Genomic DNA, 14872 nt, shown 5'->3' on the forward strand with positions numbered 1-14872 from the left:
CCCTACACCATACTACTAAATTATTGTGATCTAAAACCAGGTGTTTCAGTTTCATTGTCCAACCACTGTACGTCTGTTGTCAGAAATAAAAGAATTAGCTGAGCTAAGCTTTAAAACATGAATAAATAAATTAATATTTCAAATATCTTCAAGCTTGTTAAACAGATAAAGTGCCACGCTTGCTTCGAGAACCTGTCCTGGTTTCATGTTAGAGCAACAGAGAGACCCAGATTGAAAGCAAAACACCACAACTCACTGGACGGGACGTGTTCAAGGAACGTCTGGTTGACGTTCCAATCATTTGGCACTCAACCTTCAAGTGGGAGCAGTCTGACCATCATCCAGGTCAGGCGTGAGGTTTTTAGTGTTTTCTTAGTAGTATGTAGGCCATGAGCAAGATGAGGCCCACCGACAGGCCTGCAATCACAAACTGGTGGATGGAGAGGACGTGCTCCAGAGTGTGGATCCTCTCCTCCATGGCGCTGGTGTGGAAGTAGTCATAGACGCCGGCTGCAATGCTCCACACTGCCCACACGGCGTCCACCACCAGCGGCATGGTGGGGGAGGGTCAGCCGCAGGTCGCACAGGCTCCGTCAGAGCCTGGAAGAAACATAAGGCAAAACCGAAAAGTAAAGGTGAGAAGACAGAGAGGATGCATTCATATTTAACATGTTTGACTTAAGTTTGAAATTAGGAGTGATGGAAGTGATGTACAGGTGTACTTAAAATAAATCACTGAAATTTTTGTTTCATTCATTCAATTTTAAAGAGAAACTCCTATATTACATAGATTCATTACTCACACGGTGTATAATAAACCCTTATTTCTGTCACTTTTGATGATTCTGGCTTACAGGGAATAATTAAAAGTCAAATATATAAAACTCACCCTCATAAGCTAAATAACTCCAAAAACCTGCAAAGGTTTCCTGAGCATCTAACTGGTCTCTCAGTCTGGGTCAGTAGGAGACACGATGATGGAGGACTGCTGACTGGGCAGATGTCCATAAGACAGTTACTGACACCCTCCACAAGGATGGTAAGCCACAAAATGTAATTGCAAAAGAAGCTGGTTGTTCACAGAGTACTGTATCCAAGCATATTCAAAGAAAGTTGAGTGGAAGAAAAAAAGTGTGGTAGAAAAAAGTGCACCAGCCTCAGGTATAACTGTAGCCTTGAGAGGATTGTCAAAAATAATCTATTCAAGACTTTTTGTGGGAGCTTCACAAAATGTGAACTGAGGCTGGAGTCATCAATAGCCACTAGGCACAGCTGAATGAGCTATAAGCGTCTCACTTCGGGTAAGAAAACTAAAGAGAGCTAAACTGTTGTTCAGTGGTCCAAAGTCCTCTTTTCAGCAGAAAGTGAAGTTTTCATTTCATTTGGAAATCAAAGTCCTAGAGTTTGGAGGAAGAGTAGACAGGCACAGAATCCGTGTTGCTTGAAGTGCCTTGTGAAGTTTCCCCAGTCAGTTATGATTTGGGGTACCATCTCATCTGCTGGTGTTGGTCCACTGGGTTTTCTGAATTCCACTGTCAACGGAGCCATCTACCAGGAGATTTTAGAGCACCTCATGCTTCCTACTGCAGTCAAGCTTTAAGTGGATGCTGATGTAATTTTTCAACAGGATATGAATCCTGCCCACACTGCCAAAAGTATATACCTATGCAGAATTGGCCAGAAAAGAGGCTTGACCCAAATCCCGCAGTGAAGATGCAACTGGAGAGACTGAATCGGAATAAGGCTGCAGGTCCAGATCATGTCAGCCCTAGAGTCCTGAAGGTCTGTGCAGAGCAGCTCTGTTTCTGATTCTGCAGCACCTCTTCAACCTTAGCCTGGCCCAGAAGAAGGTTCCGGTGTTGTGGAAGACCTCCTGTCTTGTTCCGGTACCAAAGAAAACTCACCCATCAGTCCTCAATGACTATAGACCTGTTGCCCTGACATCTCACATCATGAAGGTCCTAGAGAGACTCCCGGTGGACCACCTGAGTAAGCAAACAGTAAACCATCAGGACCTCCTTCAGTTTGCTTATCGCTGTGGAGTTGGAGTTGAAGATGCCATCATACACCTGCTTCAACAAACCCACTGTCATCTGGACAAAGCCAGCAGCTCTGTGAGGATCATGTTCCTTGATTTCTCCAGAACATTTAATACAATCCAACCTGATTTGCTTTGTCAGAAACTCCAGAAGACTCAGGTGGAGGCCTCAACAATCTCCTGGATTAAAGACTACCTGACAAACAGACCACAGCTTGTGAGACTGAAGGGTTGTGAGTCTAACCAGGTAGTCAGCAGCACAGGAGCACCACAGGGGACTGTACTCTCACCATTCCTTTTCACTCTGTACACCTCAGACTTCCAGTACAAGACAGACTCCTGTCATCTGCAGAAATACTCAGATGATTCTGCAGTTGTTGGTGGATCAGAGATGGACAAGAAGCTGAGTACAGGAAGGTGGTGGACCACTTTTTGGCATGTTGTGGAAACAATCATCTCATTTTGAACGTGACTAAAACAAAGGAGATGATTGTAGATTTTAAGAGAAACAGGAATAAGTCAAAAACTATTTCTATCATGGGAGAAGAGGTGGAGGTGGTGGAGGAGTATAAATACCTCGGTGTTCACCTGGACAACAGACTAGAGTGGAGATGCAACTGTGAAGCCATCTACAAGAAGGGACAGAGCAGACTGTACTTCTTGAGGAAGCTTAGGTCCTTTGGTGTTTGCAGCAAGATGCTGCATATCTTCTATAAGTCTGTTGTGGAAAGTGTGATCTCTTCTGCCATCATCTGCTGGGGAAGCATCAGAGCCAGGGACTTAAAAAAGCTCAACAAGCTGATAAAGAAGGCTGGTTCTGTTCTGGGGACTCCTCTGGAACCTCTGGAGATCCTTCCTGCCCACAGCCATCAGCATCTACAACGGCTCTTTGAGGAAACCCTCATAATATGAGCTACAACAACATTTCATTTCCCTTTGGGATTAATAAAATATTTTTGAATTGAATGAATAAACTATAATCAAAAGGGAGATAAGACATCAGTCAGTCATTTTCTACCGCTTATTCCATAGTGTGTCACGGGGAAGCTGGTGCCAATCTCCAGCAGTCTATGGGCGAGAGGCGGGGTACACCCTAGACACGTCGCCAGCCCATTGCAGGGCAACACACAAACAACCATGCACACAGTCATTCATACACCTAAGGGCAATTTAGAGTTACCAATTAACCTAACATGCATGTCTTTGGACTGTGGGAGGAAGCCAGAGTACCTGGTGAGAACCCACGCATGCATGGGGAGAACATGCAAACTCCATGCAGAAAGACCCCAGGCTGGGAATTGAACCCAGGACTTTCTTGCTGCAAGGCAACAGTGCTACCAACTGCACCACCGTGCAGCCCAAGAGATAAGACATCATAGCCAAAAATGCAGATGACCTAAAGGCCATTATGAAAGAAACCTTGGCTTCCTGAACACATCAGCAGAACCAAATGCTGATTTCCTCCATGCCACACCGCATTGATGCATTGATTCATGCAAAAGGGAGGCCCAACCAGGTATTGAGTGCGTAGAAATGAACATATGTAACCTGACATTTCTGTTTACAATATCTTTTTTATACATTTCATGTAATATTGTAATTTTCTAACAGTGAATTTGAGATTTATCATTATAAAGTAATAAAGGCTTCAGATATTTCACTCTTTCTGAAATAAGCGACAAAAAATATTGAACTTTTTCACGACATTCTATGTTTGAGCTGTAGCTACTTGTATCTGTACTGATTAGCCACATGCTTGCTAGCATAAAACCGCTGTTAGCTAATCAAACGTTTAAACTGTATTACTTACAGCACGAAATGATCATAAATATCATGAGGACCATAAATATCGCTCCACCGTCCCAAACGTGAACCCCGAGTTTTACATCCTCAGATTACATGGGCAGAAAGATGGAAATCCAAGCTGTTGTGAACTATCTACTTCCGGGAGTGCTGCACTGTTAATGTTCCCCTGCCTTGCAACCTGCCTATTACCAAAGTTTACATTTTAGGATATGTTGTTGTAGTCCTAAATATAATCCATAAACGAACACAAAAAGTCGTTTTGTGGGTAATGACATTTGTGGAGAAATTCGGCACTTATGCTCGAATTTGGTAAAAGTTAGTTTTGATGATATTACTATTTATCCCTCTTAAATTCTGTGACGACAGGAATGTTAAATTCAAATAAAACACGAATAAGCGACTCAAGGTCTGTTGTCTTTATGAATGTTCACTGTCGTGTAAAAGTCTGAAATGTCCGTGGGCTGAGGAGAGAGTTGAATCGGGGCGCATCTTCAGCTGCGTTGGTAGATGAGTGCTCGACCTACATCAAGCCCAGCCGTCCAGTCCCGTCATGTGTTCCATGTTTACATAGAAACGTGGTCGCGGGAATTGCGGGTAGGCGCGGTGGCCAAGTGGTAAGGCGTCGGTCTCGTAAACCGAAGATCGCGGGTTCGAACCCCGTCCGTGCCTAACTCAAATGGTGGAAAGCTGATGCATTTTTTGATTGCTATTTTACTTGCTCTTTTGCATTATTTCTTTGTATTTAGTTTAATAGTTTTAATCTTGAAAAACATTCACATTTTTACTGTAAAAATACTCGATACTTAGTTTCAATTTATTCATGCAAAAGTTAGTGCCTCCACTCATAAAGTCAGATTTTTTTCAAAAAACGCACAATGAGAGTACTTTCTTTCATTCAAACATTTTAAGGAGTATAGATATCGTACAGTATTATGCGCTACTGATATAATTCAAACTGATTTTTCTTTTACCTGAAACCTACAAAGTTTCAAATACATGGCAGCCATATTGGAGATCTAACTCAAGTCTGTTGGTGCAGTCTCTTTGTGCCTCCAAGTTAGATTTTATGTGTTGCCAGTCAACAAGATCACCCCCTGAATTTGGAATTCCAATGGGGAAAGTAGGAGCTCATCAAATTCAGTATCCAACATGGCTGCACACACATAGTGAACGCTGCTGGTATAAACGATAAACTACAGGTCCTTCTCAAAAAATTAGCATATTGTGATAAAGTTCATTATTTTCTATAATGTAATGATGAAAATTTAACATTCATATATTTTAGATTCATTGCACACTAACTGAAATATTTCAGGTCTTTTATTGTCTTAATACGGATGATTTTGGCATACAGTTCATGAAAACCCAAAATTCCTATCTCACAAAATTAGCATATTTCATCCGACCAATAAAAGAAAAGTGTTTTTAATACAAAAAACGTCAACCTTCAAATAATCATGTACAGTTATGCACTCAATACTTGGTCGGGAATCCTTTTGCAGAAATGACTGCTTCAATGCGGCGTGGCATGGAGGCAATCAGCCTGTGGCACTGCTGAGGTCTTATGGAGGCCCAGGATGCTTCGATAGCGGCCTTTAGCTCATCCAGAGTGTTGGGTCTTGATTCTCTCAACGTTCTCTTCACAATATCCCACAGATTCTCTATGGGGTTCAGGTCAGGAGAGTTGGCAGGCCAATTGAGCACAGTGATACCATGGTCAGTAAACCATTTACCAGTGGTTTTGGCACTGTGAGCAGGTGCCAGGTCGTGCTGAAAAATGAAATCTTCATCTCCATAAAGCTTTTCAGCAGATGGAAGCATGAAGTGCTCCAAAATCTCCTGATAGCTAGCTGCATTGACCCTGCCCTTGATAAAACACAGTGGACCAACACCAGCAGCTGACACGGCACCCCAGACCATCACTGACTGTGGGTACTTGACACTGGACTTCTGGCATTTTGGCATTTCCTTCTCCCCAGTCTTCCTCCAGACTCTGGCACCTTGATTTCCGAATGACATGCAGAATTTGCTTTCATCTGAAAAAAGTACTTTGGACCACTGAGCAACAGTCCAGTGCTGCTTCTCTGTAGCCCAGGTCAGGCGCTTCTGCCGCTGTTTCTGGTTCAAAAGTGGCTTGACCTGGGGAATGTGGCACCTGTAGCCCATTTCCTGCACACGCCTGTGCACGGTGGCTCTGGATGTTTCTACTCCAGACTCAGTCCACTGCTTCCGCAGGTCCCCCAAGGTCTGGAATCGGCCCTTCTCCACAATCTTCCTCAGGGTCCGGTCACCTCTTCTCGTTGTGCAGCGTTTTCTGCCACACTTTTTCCTTCCCACAGACTTCCCACTGAGGTGCCTTGATACAGCACTCTGGGAACAGCCTATTCGTTCAGAAACGTCTTTCTGTGTCTTACCCTCTTGCTTGAGGGTGTCAATAGTGGCCTTCTGGACAGCAGTCAGGTCGGCAGTCTTACCCATGATTGGGGTTTTGAGTGATGAACCAGGCTGGGAGTTTTAAAGGCCTCAGGAATCTTTTGCAGGTGTTTAGAGTTAACTCGTTGATTCAGATGATTAGGTTCATAGCTCGTTTAGAGACCCTTTTAATGATATGCTAATTTTGTGAGATAGAAATTTGGGTTTCCATGAGCTGTATGCCAAAATCATCCGTATTAAGACAATAAAAGATCTGAAATATTTCAGTTAGTGTGCAATGAATCTAAAATATATGAATGTTAAATTTTCATCATGACATTATGGAAAATAATGAACTTTATCACAATATGCTAATATTTTGAGAAGGACCTGTAGATTCAAGATGGCGCCGATGATGGCCGCCTCGGAGCTTCGCTCTCTCTTTGTTTTTATATTTTTCTAGCCACAATTCTGTGGTCTCATTCAGTAGAGAGGAACTTCTCAACATCAGAGAGTCCTCTCTTGGGTTTTTTTCACCATCTTTCATTGATCTGAGGTTCACTGAGCTTCTGGCAAGCGGAGCTGCGGCTCTATATGGGATTCTGCGCCGAAAACGGCGGAGGGGAAACCGTGCTGGCGCGCTGGTAAAGCTCTGCAAAAGAGGACTATGAACACCACTGCCTTCAATCCACCTGGCAAACGTCCGCTCTCTAAACAACAAGATGGACGAGCTGCTTCTCCTCACCGGTAAAAACTCACACCTCCGCGGATCAGCGGTTCTCTGCTTCACCGAGACATGGCTGAGTGAAAACATCCCGGACCGAGCACTGCTGATGCCGGACTTCCAGCTGTTCAGAGCGGATCGCAGCGCGGAGCTATCGGGGAAGAAGCGAGGAGGTGGAATCTGCTTTTATATAAATGAAAGTTGGTGCAGAGACGTAAAAGTGCTGGAGAAACATGTAGTCCGGATCTGGAGTCATTTTCCATCATTTGTAAACCGTTTTATTCACCAAGGGAGTTTTCCTCGTTTATAATAATCGGCTCATATTTTCCACCGCATGGCTGAACTTCTGCTGCTGGAAAACATCTTGCTGAGCTGATTACAGAGGTAGAGAAAAAATACACGGACTCTTTCATCATAATACTGGGAGATTTTAACAGAGAAAACCTCTCCAATGAACTCCCCAAATACAGACAGCATATTAAGTGTCCCACCAGAGACAAAAACACACTGGACCATTGTTACACAGCTTTAAAGGACTCATATCATGCTGTTACCAGGGCTGCTCTGGGTTTTTCAGATCATTATCTAATCCACCTCATCCCAACCTACAGACAGAGACTAAGAGCTTCCAAACCCAAGGTTCACACTGTTAAGAAGTGGACTGAGGAATCAAAGCAGACGCTACAGGCCTGCTTTGAATGCACAGACTGGACTGTTTTTGAAACTTCAGCCACTGACTTAAACCAACTAACTGATGAGGTGACATCATACATCAGTTTCTGTGAGGACATGTGTGTGCAGACCAAGACCTTCTGCACCTTTGGGAACAACAAGCCATGGTTTACTCCACACCTCAGGAATCTGCGCAGGGAAAAGGAAGAAGCTCACAGCAGTGGAGATTGGACACGGTACAGGCAGGCCAGGAACAAACTAACAAAGGAGATCAAAGCAGCTAAGAGAAGCTACAGTGAGAAGCTGAAGAACAACCTTTCTACTGGTGATACTTCAGTTGTATGGACTGGTCTGAGAAACCTGACTGCCTACAAGAGCCCCTCCACCCATCCTGAACAGAGTCGTCTCCTGGCCAACCGTCTGAATGGCTTCTACTTCAGACATGACAAGAAACTGTTCACACCTCAAATCATCTCCTCCACATCCCATTCAGGAACAAATTTGACCCGTAAAACAACCAACCCCCTACCTTCAGATCCTCTGCCTGCACTAAAGATCTCCGAGGAAGATGTAAACAGGCTCTTTCAGCGAATGAAAACAAGGAAAGCTGGAGGACCTGATAACGTCTCCCCATCATGCCTGAAAGCCTGCGCAAATCAACTTGCTCCAATCTTCACAAGGATCTTCAACAAATCACTGGAGAAATGTGAGGTCCCCTCCTGCCTCAAATGATCCACCATCATCCCGGTTCCCAAGAAACCCACCATCCTAGGATTAAATGACTACAGGCCTGTAGCCCTGACGTCTGTGGTCATGAAATCCTTTGAGCGGCTGGTGTTGAAGCACCTGAAAGACATCACAGGCCCCCTGCTGGACCCCCTGCAATTTGCTTACCGAGCAAACAGGTCGGCAGATGATGCTGTTAACTTAGGTCTACACTTCATCCTGCAACACCTCGACCACCCAGGGACGTACGCCAGGATCCTGTTTGTAGACTTCAGCTCGGCCTTCAACACCATCATACCAGACATCCTCCACCAGAAGCTCACCCAGCTCAACGTCCCAGCCTCCACCTGTCAGTGGATCAACAGCTTCCTGACGGACCGACAGCAGCAGGTGAGACTGGGGAGCATCTTCTCCCGATCCAGATCATTAAGTACTGGTGCCCCCCAGGGGTGTGTTCTATCTCCACTCCTCTTCTCTCTGTACACAAATGACTGCACCTCATCGGACTCGTCCGTGAAACTCCTTAAGTTTGCAGATGACACCACTGTCATTGGACTGATCCAGGACGGTGATGAGTCTGCATACAGACATGAGGTGGATCGGCTGGTCCACTGGTGCTGTCAGAACTACCTGGAACTGAACCCACTCAAGACTGTGGAAATGGTGGTGGACGTTCAGAGAACACCATCCCCATACACCCCCCTACCATCCTCAACAACACTGTATCGGCCGTGGACCACTTCAGGTTCCTAGGAACCACCATCTCTGAGGACCTGAGATGGTCTTCACACATAGACACTGTTTGAAAGAAGGCCCAGCAGAGACTGTACTTCCTGAGGCAACTCAAGAAGTTCAACCTTCCACAGGAGCTGCTGGTCATCTTCTACACTGCCATCATTCAGTCTGTCCTGTCTTCATCCATCTCAGTGTGGTTTGGATCATCCACAAAACAGGACAGGTCCAGACTGCAACGAATAATCAGGACTGCAGAGAGAATAATCAGGGCTGACCTTCCCTCCATCCAGGATTTATACAGGTCAAGGGTCAGGAAAAGAGCTGCTAAAATCTCTGCAGACCCCACACACCCTGCACATAAACTGTTCAGAGTTTTACCTTCAGGTGGCGCTACAGAGCCTGTTACTAAACCAGCCGCACAGAGACAGTTTCTTCCCCCAGGCTGTTTCTCTGTTGAACATTTAATAGAGTACAAAACAACAGCATACAGATGTTGCAAATGCACCTTTTCTATTAAATATGTGTATATTGTACATTGTAAATTTGTATATTCTGTAATGCAAAAACAGAACAAAAGAGCAAAGTGTACCGGAGGCAAATTCCTTGTTTGTATGCACGAACTTGGCAATAAAGCTGATTCTGATTCTGATTCTTATGGTTTGTATCTCATTAAATGAGTGGCACACGTAAAACAAAATCACAAGGTTTTTCCACTTCAAACGACAGCCTAAGTACAATTTTTACTGGATTTAAACATATTGGTTAAAGTGTATTTGTGTAATAAGTGACGGACCAAATGGATGGGATTGGATCAGTAACAGGCAGAGAGCTTTACTTTAACTCAGACACCAGGTGGTGTACTGGTATTGGCAGGGATTTTTAAAGACCAACTAGTTGGACCTTTTTAAGATTGAAGATGGAATCAAATTTAACTCCCAAACCTACTGTCAGTTTGTCAGTAGTGATGTAGTATTGTCCAACCTTTATTTGTGAACATGTTCATTTAGTGCCTAAACCCATTACATTGAAGGAAATATATTGTAATCGGCTTGTGTTGCTAATAGTAGGCAGCAGTTAGAAAATCCAGTTTACCACCTTGTAACCAAAACACTCTTAAGTCAGGTATGACATTATTCCAAAACCTGAGCACGAGATCCAAGATAAATCGAAGGCACCTTTAGTCATTTCATCCCCAACTCGTTCAGGTTGGAAAAAGTGCCGTGGACATACTGTAAGTATTAAGTTACTGAACCTTAGATTCCTGAAGAACTGATGTAATGCACCTGGTAGCACTGTCGCTTTTGCAGCAAGGGGGTCCTGGGTTCAAATCCTGCCTTGGTCTTTCTGCATGGAGCTTGCATGTTCTCTCCTTGTGCATGCATAGCTTCTCTCTGGGTACTATGTGTTCCTCCCACAGTCCAAAAACATCACTGTTTGGTTAAATGGTCTGTCTAAATGATGGATTGGTGACCCGTCCAGGGTGTACCCTGCCTCTTGCCCGATGACAGCAGGACATAGGCACCAGCAACACAGCTACCCTGCATTGATAAGTGGGTATAGACAATGGATGGGTGGCTGTTCATACTTAATGTGTCTACCAGTTGTTTTACAGAAAACTGTCAAAATTTTGTAAAACAAATTTGTGAAACCTTAGAAAACCAGTCTTTAAAACGTCCACAAGATGGAGCCAAAACAAATCATGTCAATTACATTTGTACTTTTTTTCACCCACATTTCAGTTAAATTACATTTGTTTATTTATTGGTTTAAAAACGCATCTTTGCATAGTTTGCTTGCTTTATTTATTATTCATTAATTTGCCATATTTTACTATTTAGTCTGCATTTTTCTGTTAAAACTTAAAACTTGTTTAAAAAAATCTATATTTATTAAAACTGTGAGAAAAGTAACTATTTGCATTCTCATTAAGTTGATTTCCATTTTAGTGTCTTTATTTTCTTTGACACCAACCAGGACACATACTATATGTTATCAAAGTCTAAACTAAATGGTTGCTTAAACTATAGAAATACCCCATGTAGACATTGATCGGTTGTATTAAATTCCACAGAATACAATATAATTTTTATTTGGCCAACAAAAAGAAAGAAATTCGGCCCTTTTATTACAGATGGCAATCAGTACATCACAATGATTTGAAAGGGTTGGGCGGTTGACTGGCTCTCAGTTCTGGACAGGTTTTTGGATGGCTGAGTGGTTCTGATCTTTGGATCACTACTGGAAGTCAGTTCCTGATAGAAAGATAATTTTACCTAAAGTACTACATTTAAGAATAAAATGATGCATTCCTCTAAGATTTATATACTTCAAATGATTAGAACCGTGTTTCTGACATCTTTTAAAACATAGAAAATGTGAAGGAGGATCAATTTTGTGGACCTTTTTGAAAAGATGGCATATATACTCTTCTCAAAAATCAGTAGAAAAAATCTTTATTGGTATTACAGCAATCAAAGCCTGTTTATATTTGCTGAAAACTGTTTTGCATGTTTCTTCTGGTATTCTGATTATTCATCATCGGTGATGAGCGCCATGTCCTTGAGGTTGGAAGACCACCTTGCCATCATCTTAATATTTAGCTCCCTCTACTGACTATCAGTTTTAAGTTAGAACTTTGACAGGGCCACTCCAAAATGTCAATATTACTCACAGTCAGAAGAAATGTGTTGGTCAAAAAGATTACTTCAAACCTAAATCTGTCAGAGTTGTGAACAAATTCTGGGCTTAACGGTCCGTGATGCTGAGTACAGATACTAGGTGCGGAGAAACAAAACAGTCTAGCAGGAACTTTAGACGAACGTAGTGCAGCATACGATGCAAACAAAGACATTAAAGGGAACCGAATCTGAAAGATTGATCAGTCTTCTCTGACCCAACCAGGCCAGGTTTGGTCTGATTCTGAGCTCAGCTCTTTTGGGCGACCATGTGTTCTTAGCTGTTAGTGTTTGGAGCTAACAAAAGAAGTTTATAGCTCGTCATCAAAATCAAACACACACCTTTTAAAATTGGGGACCTGTACAGTGTGTACTCCACCTCCCGCCCATAGACTGCTGGAGTTGGGCACGACCCCCACTACCCACTATGGAAGAAGCGGTATAGAAAATGACTGACTGACTACCCTTTAAAATACCCCTAATAAATGGTTGAAATGTATAAATGTGTTATGGCCGATCTTCTGTTTAAAACCACCCTTTAAATAGAGCTGGTCTTACCTTTAAAAACACAACACAAACCAAAACAAACACCATTAAATGAACATTATTTGGATTATTTAACTCTAAACTAGTCTTCTCTGCCCAAACACTACCTTTTACGTGAACTGTGCTGAAGATAAGTTGTACTGGGCGTTGAGGAAAACATCTACGTGTGGGTAAACAAAGGGTTAACTTGCAGCTAAGCTCCGTAACTGTGGGGAAGGGCTTTTAGCTGGTCCGGCCGAACCGTACGACAAAGGCACGTTCGGCTCCTTGAGTAGCTGCGATGCGGCGGGGTAGCTCTCACTACCTGGATGTGCACGAAGGAAGGCAATTCAGTCTCGGCCTTCTTTACCAGGTCGTGGGGGAAATCCACTTCGATTGGGGCGGCTTCTGGAGGCCTCAAAAGAAAAATCAAGTCATGCTTGTCTTATTACACCTTTTAAATCAATGAATGCCGGATACTCAAACAGCAAATCATTACTTAACTTTGTTGCATGTGATTGTAGTAAGAGTCATGTCTGCCTGCCAGCAGGGAGACACGCGCGCTGTCTCTCCTTCCAGCTCCGCTAGGGACTTGCGTGGAAGCGGTTTGTTTGTTGGAACGCAGGTGTCAAGTAAAGTTAATAAAGGTAAAATGTCTCCCTGCTGAACTCATCCCTGTGTTTGAGTCTACTTCACTGGAAATTTTCACTGAGAAGCATCTGAACATATGATTGTGTTCAGATGCAGAACACATGAACTGTTAGCACGTTTCAACAGTTTGTCAGCTTCTCTACCAGAGAAAACAAAATGCTGGATTCGTTTTATGGAAATGTCAAGAACTCATACATCTCTACAGCAAAACCTCCTCTAGGCAAATCCTATCACTATCTTGTTTTACTCTGCTTGAAATATAAGCCCCTTGTTCAGAAACAACATGTAAAGAGAACTGTGAGAAGGAAGCCCTGCAAGGAAACAGGAATAAGTCAAACACTATTTCCATCATGAGACAAGAAGTGGAGGTGGTGGAGGAGTATAAATACCTCGGTGTTCACCTGGACAAGAGACTGGAAACGAGATGCAACTGTGAAGCCATCTACAAGAAGGGACAGAGCAGACTGTACTTCTTGAGGAAGCTTAGGTCCTTTGGTGTTTGCAGCAAGATGCTGCATATCTTCTATTAGTCTGTTGTGGAGAGTGTGATCTCTTCTACCATCATCTGCTGGGGAAGCAGCATCAGAGCCAAGGACTTAAAAAAGCTCAACAAGCTGATAAAAAAGGCTGGCTCTGTTCTGGGGACTCCTCTGGAACCTCTGGAGATCATTGTGGAAAGACGGATTCTTCATAAAATGAAGAACATTATGGAGAACCCTGAGCATCCTCTTCATGAGACTGTCCTACAACAACAGAGTGTCTTCAGTCAGAGGCTTCTTCAGATCTGCTGTAAGACGGAGCGCTACAGGAGATCCTTCCTGCCCACAGCCATCAGCATCTACCTGTATAATATGAGCTACAACAACATTTAATTTCCCTTTGGGATTAATAAAGTATTTTTGAATTGAATTGAATGATGGACCTAGTAGGTGCAACAAAGCCAAGTGTTAGAGAGGTTTTGGAAGAATACGTTCCGGATTTTGGAAATCCTGTCATCTCCTGTGAGGCCAGTCCGACTGGCTTTTAGCAGCAGAAGGCATGTTCCCTGCTACCTCGACTCCTCATCATTGTCTGTGGCAACCTACAGTCCAATTCAACCTCTGCTTCAAGTACAAGCCACCCCTCAGCCACAGACATTTATAATCTCCACACTTGTTTACAGAACGTAATAAAATTATGGAAAGAATTTCTACATAAATAAAATGTGTTCTTTTAACAAGAAACAGTTTTGTTGAGTGCCCTAAATGTGATAACATAATTACCAAGGTTCAATCCAACTAGATGTGTAAGTGTAAATGTTATGGACTAGCATGATTTTCTTAATTCATGATGTCTCATTAGTTCCATCCACACTCCATCTTTGGGGGGCCAAATTAAGTAAGTTTATATATAGTATTTATTTTGCTGTTAAACATTATTTTGTTTAAATAGTAATAATAAATTTAGGGTTAAAATGTAAGTAGAATAATTTTATTACGTTCATGTTTATATGTTGGGTTGTTGTGGTGAACAGGTTTTGAGAAAAGGCTGGTTTCTAGTTTTGAGCTCGGGACTTCGTGATTTTAGGGGAAGGAGGGAGTTTAGATGGTATTGAAGAAGTAGGCGCGGCAGCTTGGTACCTTCACCTTGAGGCTGCAGACACTGGATGAGGAGGGCCTACGCACACTTCTGTGTGAGGCAGAGGCCATTCTTAATAGTCGTCCGATAACTAAAGTGTCCAGTGATCCGAACCATCTGGAGGTACTCACTCCCAATCATCCTCAAGACCAAACCATCTCTTCCTCCTGGACAGTTTGACAGGCAAGATCTCTACGCGAGGAGGAGATGGAAGCAAGTACAAAATATGTCCAAAATATTCTGGAAACGTTGGGCCAGAGAATACTTGCCACTACTTCAGGAAAGGCAAAA

The 14872-nt window shown here is 43.1% G+C and overlaps 1 non-coding gene across 1 annotated transcript; it reads left to right on the plus strand.

The window, feature by feature from the left end:
* Positions 1-4441: 4441 nt before the first annotated feature.
* trnat-cgu lies at positions 4442-4513 on the plus strand. The gene has a single exon. It is a non-coding gene; the product is annotated as a tRNA-Thr (tRNA).
* Positions 4514-14872: the final 10359 nt, after the last annotated feature.

This window comes from Girardinichthys multiradiatus, chromosome Y, assembly GCF_021462225.1.
Source record: "Girardinichthys multiradiatus isolate DD_20200921_A chromosome Y, DD_fGirMul_XY1, whole genome shotgun sequence".
NCBI classification, from domain to species: Eukaryota; Metazoa; Chordata; class Actinopteri; order Cyprinodontiformes; family Goodeidae; genus Girardinichthys; species Girardinichthys multiradiatus.